The sequence below is a fragment of the Anastrepha obliqua genome, chromosome 3 (assembly GCF_027943255.1).
Source record: "Anastrepha obliqua isolate idAnaObli1 chromosome 3, idAnaObli1_1.0, whole genome shotgun sequence".
In the NCBI taxonomy this organism is placed as follows: Eukaryota; Metazoa; Arthropoda; class Insecta; order Diptera; family Tephritidae; genus Anastrepha; species Anastrepha obliqua.
The window spans coordinates 131,877,576-131,895,396 of NC_072894.1; the positions used below are offsets into that span (position 1 = coordinate 131,877,576).

Here is a 17,821-nt window from a genome sequence, read left to right on the forward strand (position 1 = left end):
AATTTGATAAAACATCAGGTTCAATATTTATTAACAGATAAAACAAAACGTTTTTCAATTTTAATTTCATTGGCTACTCACTTTGAAACATTGTCCTTCAAGAGTAGCAATAATGTTTTATTTAGGTATTTATAAATATTCCATCTTATATTTCAATAATAATTAATTTAAATAACAAATGTGTGACAATAAAAATATTTTCTGTCACAGCTCAAAATTAATTAATAATTAAACTCTGCAATAAAATATTCTCTATAGCGTAAGGCTTATTTTATAAAACAATTTAGTAATTTCCAATTGAGGGCATTAAGTATGAAAGCAAAGGAAAGAGGCAAAATTATATTATATAAAAGTGGTTCAACAAAAAAAGTTGTTAAATATAAAATAAGTTATGCAATTTCGATAGCTATATATATATATATATATATATATAATTGCCACTCACACTCTTTTTGGGTGTTTGGCCAAGCTCCTCCTCCTATTTGTGGTGGGCGTCTTGATGTTGTTCCACAAATGGAGGGACATACAGTTTCAGGCCGACTCCGAACGGCAAATATTTTTATGCCATTGCCTGCCGAGGGACGATCGCTATTAGAAAAAATGTTTTTCTTAATTTTGGTGTTTCACCGAGATTCGAACCAACGTTCTCTCTGTGAATTCCGAATGGTAATCACGCACGAGCCCATTCGGCTACGGCGGCCGCCTGATAGCTACTCGATAGCTATTCTGTCAAATTTACTGAAAGCCGAGCAGCAGTAGCGCAATGTGCGCAACATTCTCTCTTCTTTGAACCATGCTTTAGAAGGATCTCCGGTGACTATACTTCAAGTAGTTAATTCTATACTTCAAGACTATACTTCAAGTTATTCAATCATTTATAATTAAAGTGGTTTGAAATTTGAAGGGCGAGCCAAGAAGCACACACTCAGGCTAAAAAGTCCATTGTATTTAAAGATCTGGAAAGTAAAAGTGTAGATAGTCAAGGAGGATGGGAGAGAAGTAACAAAAAGAAAGAGATGCGATATAATAGAGACGGAGACATAGATAGCTAATCCTATGAGAATTTCCACATCCTTTGGAAAATCTAAAAATATTCTCCAGTTTTAGAGTACGAATATTACTCATTTTCATGGCATCGCATTTCACAACCCAAAATTCATAAGCTTGCTCAAAGTCAAGAAATTCACAGAGAAAATGATTAGTGCTATCCACCTCCTCTAAGCAAGACAGGAAAATGGGTCCTCAATAATTCCAATGGTTCTCATATGCGGACCGCACGGGCTTGGTCCTGTAATTATACCGGCAAACGTCTTTTCTTCCAAGTTTTAGAAGAAAGTTCGACAGTTTTCTGTTCGGGCTTGTCACAAAACACTTTGCAGTTCTGCAGCGTTCTAGACCGGATCATTGCTCTTTATGTAGATTACATTCATAATCGCTCATTCCATTCATGACTTCTTCTTCTTTTTAATTGGCGCTAAAACCGCTTACGCGATTTTGGCCGAGTTTAACAAAGCGCGCCAGTCGTTTCTTTCTCGTGCTAACTGGCGCCAGTTGGACACACCAAGTGAAGCCAAGTCCTTCTCCACCTGATCTTTCCAACGCAGTGGAGGCCGCCCTCTTCCTCTGCTACCACCAGCTGTACCGCATCGAATACTTTCAAAGCCGGAGCGTTTGTATCCATTCGGACGACATGACCCAGCCAACGTAGCCGCTGGATCTTTATTCGCTGCGCTATGTCTATGTCGTCGTAAGGCTCATACAGCTCATCGTTCCATCGTCTGCGATATTCGCTGTTGCCAACGTGCAAAGGTCCAAATATCTTACGCAGAATCTTTCTCTCGAACACTCCAAGCGTTGCTTCATCGGATGTTGTCATCGTCCAAGCTTCTGCGCCATACGTTAGGACGGGCATGATGAGAGTCTTGTAGAGTGTTAGTTTTGTTCGTCGAGAGAGGACTTTACTACTCAATTGCCTACTTAGTCCAAAGTAGCACTTGTTGGCAAGAGAGATTCTACATTGGATTTCAAGGCTGACATTGTTATCGGTGTTAATGCTGGTTCCTAAATAGACGAAGTCTTTTACAACCTCGAAATTATAACTGTCTACAGTGACGTGGGTGCCGATACGCAAGTGCGTCGACTGTTTGTTTGAAGACAGGAGGTACTTCGTTTTGTCCTCGTTCACCACCAGACCCATTCGCTTTGCATCTTTATCCAGTTTGGAGAAGGCAGAACTAACAGCGCGGTTGTTAAGGCCGATGATGTCAATATCATCGGCATACGCCAGCAATTGTACGCTCTTATAAAAAATTGTGCCTGAGCGATTAAGTTCTGCGGCTCGTACGATGCTCTCCAACATCAGGTTAAAGAAGTCACACGACAGCGAGTCACCCTGTCTGAAACCTCGTTTGGTATCAAACGGCTCGGAGAGGTCCTTCCCAATTCTGACGGCGCTGCTGGTGTTGAGCAACGTCATCTTACATAGCCGTATTAGTTTTGCGGGGATACCAAATTCAGACATCGTGGCATACAGGTAACTCCTTTCCGTACTGTCGAATGCAGCTTTGAAGTCGACGAAAAGATGGTGTGTGTCGATTCTCCTTTCATGGGTCTTTTCCAAGATTTGGCGTATTGTGAATATTTGGTCGATGGTAGACTTTCCAGGTCTGAAGCCACACTGATAAGGTCCAATCAGTTGGTTGACGGTGGGCTTCAGCCTTTCACACAATACGCTCGCTAGAACCTTATAGGCGATATTTAGAAGACTAATCCCGCGGTAATTGGCACAAATTGCAGGATCGCCCTTCTTATGGATTGGGCAGAGCACACTTAAATTCCAATCGGCAAGCATGCTTTCATCCGACCATATTCTGCATAGGAGCTGATGCATGCACTTTACCAGCTCCTCGCCGCCATGTTTGAATAGCTCACCCGGTAGTCCGTCGGCGCCCGCGGCTTTGTTGTTCTTTAGCCGCATTATCGCTATTCTCACCTCGTCATGATCGGGTAGCGGAACGACAATTCCGTCGTCAACGATTGGGGTATCGGGATCTTCACTTTCTCGGTGACATGCGCAGCAGTCACTGTTTAATAGGTTCGAGAAGTGTTCCCTCCATAATTTAAGATTGCTCTGTACGTCAGTCACTAGTTCGCCGTCTTTGTTCTTACAGGAAAACGCCCCGGTCTTGAAACCTTCTGTAAGCCGCTGAACTTTCTGGTAGAATTTTCGGGCGTTGTTCCTGTTGGCCAGCATCTCAAACTCTTCGCTCTCACGTATTTCGGCCTCTCATTTCTTCTTTCGGATAATACGTCTCTCTTCCTTTTTCAGCTCTCTGTAGCGATCCCAAATGGCTCGCGTTGCGCCCGATCGCAGCGTGGCTCTATAGGCGGCATCCTTTCTTTCTGCGGCAGCATGACATTCCTCGTCGTACCAATTGTTTTTTCGGGCTCGCCGGAATCCGATTTCTTCTTCGGCGGCGGTACGTAGAGAACGAGAAATGTTGCTCCATTGTTCGTGGATGCCGGTTTGTTGGGCAGTACTCTCTGAGAGCAGGAGTGAGAGTCGAGTGGCGAATCTTCTAGCTGTCTGTTGTGATTGCAGCTTTTCGTTGTCGAACATTCTTTGCGTAGGTAGATGCATGTTGTTTGCTGCACAGAGGCGTGTGCGCAGTTTGGCTGCAACAAGGTAGTGATCCGAGTCATTGTTGGGTCCTCGGATCGTACGTACATCTAATACACTAGAAGCGTGTCTTCCATCTATCACAACATGGCTTTTTTAAAGTATTCATTGGGGGGATTTTTAAGTGGCGGGTCCCAAACCCAACGCACAACCAGCTATCCTGGAATTCATGACTACTCATTTCGATTATTGGGTCCCTGAGAGGGAACCGCTGATCGGCAGTTAGCCAATTTATCCTCAACTTCATTTCCCTCTGCGTAAATTTGACATGAAAAATAATAAATTGATTAAAGAGAAGTGGCTATAGTAGCCAAAACTTTGTACAGAAATCGCTCCGGCATACTCAGATGATGGGCCTAAATTCTACTGGGATGGGGCACTACTATGCGTCTGCTGTATGCCTGTGTATGTGCGAGACAGGAAATCGGATGTAAAGTCATGCACATTCATACATACAAATGTACAACAGTGGCAAAGCGTCTATGTTACAACAACAATAAAGCCCACGCAACATTGCCGCTCAACAATAACAACAGCAACAATGTTTCACTACTAAATACAATAATACACTGTACCTAAAAATGTGTTGCACATGGCACTTGTGCTGCTTTTGCTGTTGCCGCCTGGATGCTGGCGAATATTACAAATTATCGGTAGATGTTGCTTGGCTCGGCAATCAAAATTGCACCTAAAACTAATAAAAATCATCAAATGTTATGACAATGAACGGTGTAGCGAAATGAAAATAAAAATGTTAATGCGAATGCGAGTGAACATCACGAAACTGATAACACTGATTGATACGCGAACGAGTAACAAAAGCAACATCAACAAGGGAAGCCACGCACGTTGCTATGGCACTGATGTTGGCTACAGAAAATACAAATTTATACACTGCGGAGAAAGATAAAAAAGGGTGGGAGGTAATTTTTTCAGTAATTTCTTTTAAGATCTGAAAAAAACTTTGAATGCAGCTCACGTTGTTTGTGCCAGTAAAAATTGGAAGTCTGCTTGATGGCTTCAACCAGCTATTTAAGAAAGCTAAAGGAAAACCATAACCTACATTTATACTGAAAAAGCTGTGATAAATATTTTGCCATCGTTTACTTTTTTGAACAAAGCAAAACTCTTGTAGGGGAAAATAAAATACGTGTATAAGCACATACCGCTTTGATCAAAAAGTTCCCGAAATTTATTTAGAAAATTCAAACCAGAAATTTATTCCTCAAAAGTGATATTATCGCCTCCAAAGTTTTCCCCATCAACTACAAGCCACTTATGCCAGCGTTTGATCTAGCTCTCGAAACATTTCTGGAACTCTATTTTCAGTATAGCCAACAGAGCCGTTTTCGATTTTTCCATTACTTCCTTTCGGCTGTTAAAACGTGTTCTCCGCAGTGAATTTTTAACTTGATCAAAGAGAAAAAGATCGCAGGGGCCATATCAGGTAAATTCAACGGCTATTGGATTCGTATCACTCTTGATCAAAAATTAAGGGAAAATGATAGCGCTGTGCTACAAATCCTTTCTGTTTTGGGAAATTGATTCACGTAAACGTCTCAAAACGCCCATACAAAAGTCTGTTGGCAAAAGTTCTTGGTGTACGTTACCATTGTAATTCATAAAAACGATAAGCAGCGTTTTATTTATTGACTGAAAACGACATGGATGTATTGCACCTGGTTTATTTGAAGCTCTCTAATCACTCGCCACTAATGTCTGGTTTGCCTGTCGTTTTCTTTCACTTACTGGATGTTTTCAACAGTGTGCGATATCGATGGTGAGCCAACGCCTCATGTCACTCGTGATCGGCTCATTTCTTTAGAGTATCATTAACGAAACAGTTTCCCAACATTTCTAAGGTTTTCGTACCATTCAATCCAATTTTAACACAAAATTTAATACAAATTCGTTGTTGCAAATTTATATCCAATTTTAAAACGATAAAAAATAGGAAACCGTGAAGAGTTAGATTTCAAGACTGAGTAAATTGTACAATTGCGGTAAAATAAAAAATAATCACATGCGTGGCAACCTATCAAACAAAAAAACAAAAAACAATGGAACTCAAATCAGTTGCCTTAGAGCATCACCGGTTGTTTCGAGAACTTTTTGGGCAAGGTAGCATATCTGGTGCGGCAGAAGAGTGATTCGGTTTTGATCTACAGCTATGACGAAATCTATAAAAAAACTTAGTTGTAGGCACTTCAGTCGTCCGAAACTTGTCCAGCAAAGATTTTAGGTGAACGGAAGCAATTAATTTTATTTGATTGAGACAAATTAAAAGGTATGTAAATTGTAAAGTTCGGAACTATGCATGAAAATGTTTTATATTAAGAACCACAAAACAGTTTTTCGATGCATCATCTGATTTTTTCTGAAATAAGCTTGCTCCAACAACGGAAGTATGACTAATTTTTATCTTTTTACGTTTGTGCATATCTATAGCTTAGTTCTTACATACTTACTCATTAATATGTAAAAAAAGCATATGCAACTCATAACAGTAAATTCAATATGAGTATTTCACGCAAACTCGTGAGTCAATAAATTAGTTCCACCTTTTTTATAAATACACAAAAATTGTCATACAATAATTTTTATGGAACTTACTCATTAATATTTAAAAAACATTTCTTATCAATGGGACATAGTTCGATTTCTTATCATTTCCCATATGGTCTAGTGGCTAGGATATCTGGCTTTCACCCAGAAGGCCCGGGTTCGATTCCCGGTATGGGAAGCAATATTTTAAAACATATTCTTAGTTTGGCCCTTTTTTTTTTGGAGCGCAATATTTAAAATATTAAGCGAATGAATTCTCTTCAGCCATCAGCATGAAACTAACTATCGGTTTTCTTTAATGTAGCAAAATTGTAGAGGCTTTAAGTATGAACTTCTTTGACAACTTAATGTTATAATTTCTACTTTCATTTCAAAACATATTGCTAAGCTAATCCGAAAAAGCGTGTCAAAAAGTCTTTTCAGTTTGGCAAAATATTCCACAAATATTATTTATATTAGTTTGACACAGTATGCGTGAATTTAATAAACCAATAAAGCAATAAATAACTTTATTTAGACTTTGTAGATATGTATGCATATTTAAATATGTATGCCTGGTTTTCATTATGACATTTTTTATTACAAAGACGGCCAATCCAGCTAACATGGATAATTTATGATAATTTCGATTTGTAGTGCAGGCAAAATGTGTAAAAAACGTTCCATGTCAAATAATGTCGTCAAAAAATATATTAGCACTATAAAAACCAGAAAAGCATCTTTATAATAAAACAATATTGACTTATTTAAAAAATCGCGTAGAAGATTGCCCGCTCAAAAAATTGGACTAATCCGAAAACGAAAAACAAAAAGCTTATGAACTTTATGAGTGTAGCTTAAGGCGGAAACAGAATAATTCATTTATTTGGCAAAATAGAGTATTTTGAATATTGATTACCCAAAAGGTTTTTTGTAAAAAACCGAGTTTTAATCAAAAATTTGTTTTTGATCGCGCCCATAGCCACTGCTGCATTGAAAAAAAGTTTTAAAATTTCATCTGATTGGAGTAAACATTTCCTCATGCTATGCAGACATAATTAATTTACGGTAAAGCGGCATCAACAGAAATTTGACTGATGTTTGAACCGAAAAAAAATCTTTTTTTTCATCGAACTGTACAACTCGCTATCAAAAAACGTGACCTGCCTAGCTATCCTATGTAGTTCAAAGGCATCAAATATAAATGCATCAGACATAAACAATGATCTACATAAACTGCAATCGCCATAGAAGTCGAGGTATAACAGAACAGTCCACCCGAGCCCACTAGTATTTACTCACGCCTACTATTACCGGCGTATCCCATATGGTCTAGTGGCTAGGATATCTGGCTTTCACCCAGAAGGCCCGGGTTCGATTCCCGGTATGGGAAATTTTTTCCTTAACATTTTTAATTTCTAAAATTTTCGTATAATTATTTTTGGCTGTCATTTTAGTTGTGATATTTTATATCTACTTTATAACAGAACTGTCTATATTTTCGCATATTAACATTAATTCACTGACTGTACACAATACTAAAAGGCAACACACAAGAAAAATATTTTTACTCTCAACTTACAAGATAATTTTTATCCACACCAAAGATATCAATATTTGCAAGAGTTGATGTAAGTTTACAAGCGAAAAGTAATTAAAATAATCTAAGAATTATAACGCTAGAAAATATACTAGAAATGCGTACTCCTGAATGTCCCACATTGTCTAGTGATTGGGATATCGGGGTTTTACACAGAAGGCGATGGTTCGTTTCCTGGTATGGCAAATAACTCTAAACTTAACAATTTATTTATTATCCCTAAATAGAATTTTCTATTGATATTTTACAACATTCAAAAGTATGTTTTTCTCATTCTTAACTTACGCTTAAGATTTCTATTAAGTTTCACACTTCCAAAAAGGTAAGGCAGAATTCTTAATTTATCAAAATATGTTTCTTTATCTGAGCTTATTGATGGTCTCTCATTCCATACACACTTATGCAGCTGTTTAAAATTCAGATTTCTGGCAAACAAAAACAAAACAATTCCAATCAAAACAATTATTTGGGAATTGCTGTAATAAATTCTGTCAATAAAAAAACCTTATTTCGGAAAACTATATTAATATTTGACTTAGTAAATCTTATTAAATTCATGTTAAAAATGAAAAATTTATAATTCAAAATTTTCAGCATAAAATTCAAAATGCTGTATTACATCAAAACGAGCACAAATGTACATTTTTCATACATACCCGGATACATACCAAAATCACTACACACCCGGTAGGCAAATTTTGGGTGGTGATGCAAATTTCTGGTTCGAAATTTATACTACTTCACCAATTACCAAGTAGTTGGTTTCTCATGTTGAGAGTCACGGCATCTGCTTTCAAAATGAGTATATAAAATAAAACAAATAAGAATATAAATAAAAAACGCGGTACATATTGCGCTCGTGCGTGCATTAGAGCTTTGGATTAGATGAGTTGCTAATTTACAATGGGTAGAGAACAGGGGTGTTGCAGTTCGTTTGAATACGAGAAATGTTAGTTATGGGACGCCACTTCAATTTCATTAAAATTTTAATTATAACATGTATAAAGAAAAGTTCATTCATCTTAAAAAAATGTTTTTGCTTACTTAAAAGTCGTTAAGCGAACGCTGCACACTCCTATCGAATATGACAGCAGCGGTAATAAATTACACTTTTACCGCTCACAGCTGTATTTGTATAATTTTCCGAGTTTAAATTTTCCTGCAGGGACTCTCTCTCACCTTTGCTGAGTGTGTAGGCTTGTAGTGTCTCAGCGTGTTTATTTAACATAAATTTAAGGGAGGGGTCTAGGGTTTGACTTTCAAAAAATCGATTTTTTGGAAATAGCTATTTCTTATAGTAAATCATCTCAAAAATATTGTCCCAAAATTCCAGCTCAATCGGAGTAAACCTTTTGGAGTTATAGACGTTTTTGTCCCCACTCCTCTGCGACAGCTGCGAGCGGAGCGTGTTTTTCAAACGCGTTTTTCTCGAAACCACTTTTTCAAAGTCCGTGACTATTAGAACTTCAACAATATTTAACCGATCCTTTTCAAATTTGGTATACAGCTTCTATATATAAAATACCTCCCCCCCCACGGAGAGATTTTTCACTTTTTTGTTTTACATTAAGGGCGGTTTCCACTTATACAGCGAAAAAATCAGTGAAAATCGCACTTTTTGCTTCAAAAACGCGCTGGCAACGTAAAAATGAAAAAAAAAAAATCGGAGCCCGTGGGGGGGAGGTTTTGGTGATAATTTAACCAAATAATTCTGTTTTTTTTATTTCAGGTGATTCTACAACTAGATACGATAGTCACCGCAAATCACCTTTTGGAAAAGGCGTTTTCGGAAAAGTTACCTCACCGGCTTATTTCCCGATATTTTCTTAAAAAAATTTAGTACAATATTGTTGAAATGATGCTTTATAATGTACAAAAAGTTTAAATACATTTTCACTATTCATATCCCTAAAGCAAAGTCTCAAAAATTTATTAAAAAAAATGCTCAAACCCTAGACCCCTCCCTTAATGAAAACAGTAGCGAATGTTACGCATACGACCCTGGTTGCTAGCGGTTAATAAAGCCAAGTAAATAAGTAGTTATAATAATAACAACAGCAGCTGCGAAAAGGTTCAATAGTCTTCAATGCGTTTAAGCAAAGTTGAAGATGTAGCAGCAACAACTACAACAGCAATGACCAGAAAATTAATGCAAAGCTTAAAAGTGGGCCAAAGAAAGTATACAAAAATATTTACATGGATGTGTGAGTTCATTTTTTTATTTTCTACTTTTTTTTTTTTTGGTATTGTATATGAAGAAGTGCGCAACACTAAACCAATACACAGCATACTGGCGGCTGGTTCGTGGTATATGAGTTCGATCCCCCATCTTCGCAAGTGAAGACACAAATTTGCTAAAACTAAAAATTTTCTCATAGCATTAGCCCGTTGGCAAGCAATGGGTAAGAATTGAGTGGATAATCGTCTCATAAAACCGAAGGCGATATAAAATTGTAGATCGCCATATTTGCAGCAAAAGTGACAGCTGAAGTCTCCCAACTTTTTATATGCGACACATTTTCATATTTTCAATTTATTTTTGTTTTTTTCCAACTGTACCTGCAAATGTACATATGCACATTCAAACATACAAATAAATGTTTACTCTTAGAGTATAAACACACATATATATGTGTGTATGAGGGAGCCGAGCGGGACGCATAGCCGTGGGTGCAACGCACAGCCGGCACGCAGTCAACTCCAACGGCTACGCTGCGAGGGCACGCAAACAAGTTATGCAAACGCATAAAAGCAATAAACTAAAAACAACAAAAATCCATAAGCTGCCTTAAGTTAACAGAAAGGCAGAGAATCAACAAACTATCGAAAAATAAATAAATGCATTAAAGCTAAGAAAATGTGAGCGAAAAGACAAAAAAGGCAGTTTAGAGACGAAAAGGCAGAGATAAGTTTTATGGGCACGCTGGCAGAGGTTTAATGATATTTAATAATAAACTATACGTATGCATGCATGTGGAGTAGTGTGTGTATGTGAATGTATGTGTGGATGATTGTATGCATAGTAGAAATCCATAAATGTAAGTCAATGGCCGCAGAATTGGAAATTGGTTGTTTATCTTTCGTTCGGAATTACACCTATATTGAATTTAACTTTAAGTAGAAAGACACTTACCTCGCGTCGCGTTCACCTCAAATTGCTTAAGCTCTTAATAGGTTTAACTGTGCGGTAAATTAAATTGATTTAGTGGGTGAAATTGGTTAATTTCTTCTTTTTTTTATTTAGCCTAGTATCTATGGCTTTGATGACAAAATGTTGAAGATGTATTTATATTAGTAAACCTTGCCTAGCAAATAGCTCAAAAAAGATATCGGCTAAGACATTTTTGTTCTATTCAGTAAGGTTTGGCAAGTCATCATGAATCGTTTAACGCCAGAACAACGCAGCCAAATTGTGGGCCATGCGCCGGATATCAAATCCAGAAAATTAATTAAAATGAACTTGAAATCTACCAGATTATAAAAGAAAAAATTAATTCCTTTAGTTTTGTTGTTTTGTATTATGATTTTAAGTTTTCAAGCTCTTAAAAAAACATGAAATATTTATTTAACATTTCAGTATTTGTTTATTTTTGAATTGATATCTACTATCATTATTTAATTCATATCAATCCATTGAAAAATGCTGAATTCCCAAGTTGATATCTGAAATAACTCACCACTCGATCTCAAACCTTTAAGAAATTCATAATTCTCAAACGGATTTGCAATAAAATTTTTGAATTGATATTCAACTTTTTCGAAGTAATTTAAAGCATTATTTTTTATAAAAATATGTATCTAACCAGCATTTCTATGTTTCGTCGACCTAACACAAGTCTTTGACAGGGTGAAGCCACACGATGTGTTTTATGAACTGTGAAAAAGAAATTTAGATGAACGAATCATTGCGGTGGTAGAAGTTAAAAACACAGACAACTCAACTTTTATTAGGCGAACAAAACAAAAATTGCCTTCAGGTACAAGGTAAGAAGGTAGTCTGAGTTCGATACTTTCCAACTTAATCATGGATGAAATAATAATAAATATTAAAACTACAAGCGCAAATGGTCATAAGTGATTAAATACAAAATTTTTAAATACTGCAGTGTTGCCAGCTGAAATGGAAGATAAATTACAACGAATACTTTTCAGTCCACTGAAATCTACGGCAAAATATAAGTTTGGGGAAAAAGAAATCCATTATTTTTACGTAAATGGTTCAAACCTGGCTTATGGTCGATCTTAAGCTACTGGGCATGCCGGTCAACTTCGATTATTTCCGTGATTTGATCGACATTTTCGACATTTTCTTTAACATCAAAAATGCCTTAACGGAATCGACGAAACCAAATTTGCACGTAATTAGCTGTTACAGTAACGACAATATAACTGCCATCCATAATTCCAGCGACCTGTATTGCATTCTTGCCTATATCAAAGAAAAACTGTAAATAAATGCCCCGAATTTTCTCTTTGCTGACTTCCATTGTTAACACCCTGTAACTCTCAACTGAATGTAACAAACAATAAACAGCAAAACAATTTTTTATTGTGAAATATCAGTTTGAGAACGAGCATAAATTTCAAATTTTTTTTTCGATACTTTCACTACAGCCATCTATCAAGAAAATATTGGATTTCTATGTTCCCAAGCGAATATAAATGTGACTGCTACGAAACTTTGACAGATTTTAGAGATTTTAGGAATTCCTTAAACCTTAACTTGTCGCCAAGTTAAACACAAATATTTATTGAATCTAAGCTTATTGCTTTCGCATGGAGGATAAACATATTTTTGCAAATAGCAATATTTTATAATCTGAAAACCTGCTGAACTGGAAAAGTAAAGCAAAAGAGAGCAACTGGAAATTATTGTCCCATACTGTCATCTGTAGTCTAAATAAATTTATGAGAATTGTGGAAATATTTTACGCTTTCTGGCGTCTCTATTATATAAATTTTTCCTAAAATTTATTAAATTTGACTCTATATGCGCAAAACACGCGTTCTACGTCTCGGAAACCTTTCAAGTTATGTAAATAAAAAATAAGTGAACTTCAGCTAATTTCTATGTTGTTGCCAAATTTCATTTATAAATTTTCAGCGCAATTCAAACTAAACAAAAGTGGTATTCACGTGTTCAAAGACACATACAAACAGTCAAAGTCTATTTGTTAGAAAAATTTCCGTTTTTTACAAAAAAAAATATAATATATACCATACACACACACACGTGCCATGTAAGCATAAATACTCGAACCATTCACTCTTCGCATGGGATTTTTTTGTCCAAACAAACTTAACATTCATCACTATCAGCTCTTCAGCACAGGCCTCTTTATTAATTTCACTTGCCATACTTCGCCATTGTCACATCTGGGCGTGATCCATTGTAGCAGATATGAGGCAAGTCCGGCACGTGGATCTGCTTAAATAGCTACATACGCCCACACATTGTACTACATAAATAACACTAGCCAACAAAATTGTTGCTCAACAATAAACGCCAGTGACTCTTAGAGAATTTTTCGCGTAGATTACAAGGCCATAATTAGAACTGCTCCATCAGCTTTTAATTTAGGAAAACTCGAATTAAAGATGTCAAAAATCGCCTGTTTGACATATTTTAAAATTACTATAAAAATTATGACAGCTCAAAAGGAAGTTATAGTCTCAAATTTCAATGTTTAGGTCTTAGCACCTAACAAAATATGGGGCAATAAGAAACGCTATAGTTTGTGTTTTTACCAACGAAAAACTTTTCTTGTCACATTTTTTTCTTTTTTTTCGGAATATTTTTTTTTTCGTTATGTAGAAATTTCACTTCGGATTCGTAATCCAAGCGAAACCCGCTATAAGAACTAGCAGCTCTAACTCTACTGACAAAAAATACTTCATTTTGTCGACCAGTGTAATTCGACTATCTGCTGAGGCAACGCATACCATTTTGACATCCGCGAAAAATTGGCTTATTAAAAAAAAACATTAATCTTGCTTGACATACGCTCCAATAAAGTATATGTAAAATCTTTGCGTGTTGATGGAAATCTACAGTAGCCTCATGAACTTGGCTCATGGTCTTAAAATTGAAAACACGTGGCAAATTCACTTTTAAAAAGTGTAGTAATGGAAAAGTGCTTAGCAAAAAAACAAAAAACTCAAAATAATGAATGGGAAATCTGAATAGTGCAAAAAAGTGCGGTTCACTTCGCTACTTACACATGTGTACGTACATATGTAATATATGTATGTGGGGCGAAGTTCTCATCTGAAAGGTAATGACCCTGCAAAGCCACTGGCTACTATGTCCTCGTGATTTAATCTGGAATTTGCACGCAATTGCTTGTTAGTGCGAATTGGCCTCCAATTATGAGTTTAGAAACTTTCATCGAAAATGTTAGCCTTTGAATAGCGCGAACAATATTTTAATAGAAATCTCATCAACAAGCCCAACAGAATCTGAGCGCTTTTCTGCAGCACCAAAAAGCTAAAAAAACGCGAGATAGCGATGGGCAAGGCGGCTACGTAACTTTGCCACCGTAATCTTAGTCCACTGCAATTTTCTTGTTGCCGAACTGAGAAGGCCAAAAAATGGAAGAAGATTTTCCGCGATTAAAAAGATAAGGACTGCATCGCTGGGGAGGAGTACAATACCATGTCAAAAAGTAAATGTTGGAAGTGCTTCGAGGATTGCAAAAAGCACTGGCATAAGTCTCTTAAATATATATCTCAGTGGACTACTTTAAAGGGTCCAAAATAGATATTGATGAGCAAATACATATATTTCGAGAAAAATAAAAAATTGCCTTTCCTGAGGTCCCGTACATTCGACGTACGATCGAATGACTTATGTCGCTCGTGAGACATGAACTCAGAGTATGTCTTACCTAGAACACTACGGGCTCACAAACCCCTCAGATAAACGGCACTAAACTGGAAGTAGTAGATGAATGACGCCTCATGAATGACGCCTCATAAACAAACATGGCAGCTCAGCAGCCGGCACTCGCAGTCGAATATTGAATGGTCGCCCTATGTTTGGTCTTTTGGACAAAAAGTGGAGATCATAACATATATTCAGGTGCACCAAAATGAGGATCTTTGCATCAAACTTATGGTCTGTTGTTTTGTATGGGAGTGAGATGTGGAAAACAGCAATGCGTGCTAATATACCATAAGCACCCTAGGTGTTCATCAATCGCAGTCTTCGAAAAATTGTGCGCGTTTTCTAACCTGATAATATCCTAACACCGACTTCTGGGTATTAACGAAGCAGAAACCCGTTCATCTTGAAATCCGAAGGCGAAAGTGGAAATGGATCGGTCACATACTGCGAAAACCACATGGAGATATCATAAAAGCAGCCCTAGATTGGAACACTCAGAGTTATGGTAGGCCATCTAACACGTGGAGGTGACTAGTGAATGCAGAAGCGCTACAAGCAGGTCACACTTGGCGACAAATCAAATTCTTAGCTTTAAATAAATATAATTTTAACTTGTTTATTATATTATATATATTTTATCAAGGAAACTGGAGAAGTACAGTCAAGTACCAAAGTGTATATACAGAACATGCAGTACGCTTAATAACTATATCACAGGGACGTATTTACTTTTTATAATTTCTTATCAAAATATGGTTACATTTCTACAAAAATCATATAAAGTATCGGACAAAATTTGTCCAAATTTAAAAGAAAAATTCCAAAAATGTTCATCAAATCTTCAAACTTTTTAATTTTAAGAATTTTCAGAACAATTTCCGGAAATCAATTTTATAGCTGACTGAATTTGATATAACAAGTGCAAATTTGAAGACGCTCAATCATCGCGTTGATTTTAACAATTTTTTTTTGCTGGCTGTCTAGTATATTTTCCCCATATAACGAATTCTCGAACTTCCTTTGCTTAGAGAATATCCAGCAGCATCAGCGAAAACATTTTCCAAAAACCAACGTGGTTTTTGAGCCAATTCAAGCACCCACTTTATTATATCAAAATTCAATGGGCTAAAAAACTGCTTACTCAAAATTTATCTAAGAATTCTGTTAAAAAGCTCAAAATTTTAATGAAAATTTCTTGTTCTTGTTTTTTTGGTTTAATTTGCACAAGTTTTGAAACTTGGATTTATATGATTTTTGTAGAAGCATAACTTATATTTTCATTAGAAACTATTGTTAAATATATACCTAAGTCCCTGTGCTACTCTTATCAAACAAACTGAAGGCGCTGTATTTTAACTTTGGTCCTTGACTATTGGTATGATCGCTATGATCTAACCTCGTTCTACATCTAACAAAGCGCCTAAGTCTAGGTGATAGTTCTAGTTCTAAATGAGCTCTCTTATTCTTGAGGCAAGCTTGTAACCTAACCTAATCTAACCCAGATTTTGATTATTATAAGTGCGCAACTAAGGTTATCGCTGTTTTTTTTTTATGAAAATACAACTTTGTTCTGAAAAAATGGTTACAAGTGAATCATTTCTGCTAGATCTCGTATACCGTCGCGGTACATCTGTTCATCTTTTGAGGCCATTTCCTGATGTCTTCATGTGAATGGCATCGATCGGAACAGGTGATAACCGAACGGCGCATGATAACGGGTGGGGTAGGATTTACCTTTCAGTGTTTCCAGGTAGGCACTTTTGCATGCCTCTCCGCGTATTGCGGCCGCTTCTCGCGCAGTACTCGGCTCAATCACATCAATTGAAGTTGATACCGATCCCCAGTGATAGTTTCGCTTGGTTTAAACAGTTAATAATAAATAACACCAACTTGGTCCCACAAAATACATAGCATAACCTTCGCAGCGTTAATATTCGGCCGAGGCGACGACGTAGAAGCATGACCGGGCAGTCTTCATGACTTTCTTTTCTTTGGATTGCTTTAATGAATCCATTTTTTATCACCCGTCACCATGCGATGAAGAGTAGCCTTCCTTTTTTGCCGCTGGAGCAGTTGTTCACAGGCGAAAAAACGACGTTCAACATCCCTTGGTTTTAACTCATAAGGAACCGAAATCGCCTGTTTCTGAATCATTCCCAAAGTGTGCAACCGCTTAGAAATGGATTGGCGGGTAACTCCTAATACTGAAGCAAGCTCTTCTTGCGTTTGACACGGATCCTCATTGAGCAATGCCTCCAATTCAGTTTTCCCCTTCCTTCACGCAGACGGTCGCCAACATTAAAACCACCGTCTTTGAAGCGACGGAACCAATCTCGGCACGTTGTATCACTTAAAGCAGCATCTCGATAAACTTTTCGTAGCTCTCGGTGCGCTTCAGTCGCCGTTTTATCGAATGAAAGAGGAAAATCAACACTTCCCTCAAATGACGATTATTCGGCACAAAATCAGACATTTTCACAAAACCAAAAGTATATGATACCAAAACAAAATCACTAGTGTGTCGAAGCAGTTTGTTTACCATATGTCTAAGCTTGGTTTATGACGTTCAGATTATGTTAGAATCGACTAGCACACACTGCTGGCTGCATCTATTGACAAACAGCGGGAACTTAGAGCAGAGAGTAAAGAGTATAGTGCAGATCTTAACCCTAGTTTGATAACCCTTTTAAAAGTTGTTGAGGAAATAGCCTTACGCCTTGAAACGTATCACAATTTTTGGTTTAATATAAGATATAAATAATATTTGCTTTATATTTTTGTGCTCAATTTCATTATTTAAACATTTCCCAGTATTTAAATGCATTTAGTAAAACTTGTATGCTTTATTAAAATCAAAAACTTAATTAACAGTTATTATAAAACCCCATCGAGGGGGAATAAATTTAAAAACTCACTTGGCTCGCGGACGTAGGTAATCAAAGCAGGCTTAAGAGAGCAGAACACATAAAAGCAAGCATCTGTCCACCCGTCTAAAATCATGTAATGCCCTGAGCTTAGTTTTTTTATGAAGTGCGAAACGCAATTTGCATATCACTGCCTTCGCAAAAACTGTTCTTAGGAGGAGCCTGATCACATCATTTAATATTCGTGG

General features: G+C 36.8%; 2 non-coding genes across 2 annotated transcripts; both read left to right on the top strand.

Annotated features, from left to right (window-relative positions):
* Positions 1-6,350: 6,350 nt before the first annotated feature.
* Trnae-uuc (transfer RNA glutamic acid (anticodon UUC)) lies at positions 6,351-6,422 on the top strand. Its single transcript has one exon. It is a non-coding gene; the product is annotated as a tRNA-Glu (tRNA).
* Positions 6,423-7,544: 1,122 nt separating this feature from the next.
* On the top strand, positions 7,545-7,616 carry Trnae-uuc (transfer RNA glutamic acid (anticodon UUC)). The gene has a single exon. It is a non-coding gene; the product is annotated as a tRNA-Glu (tRNA).
* Positions 7,617-17,821: the final 10,205 nt, after the last annotated feature.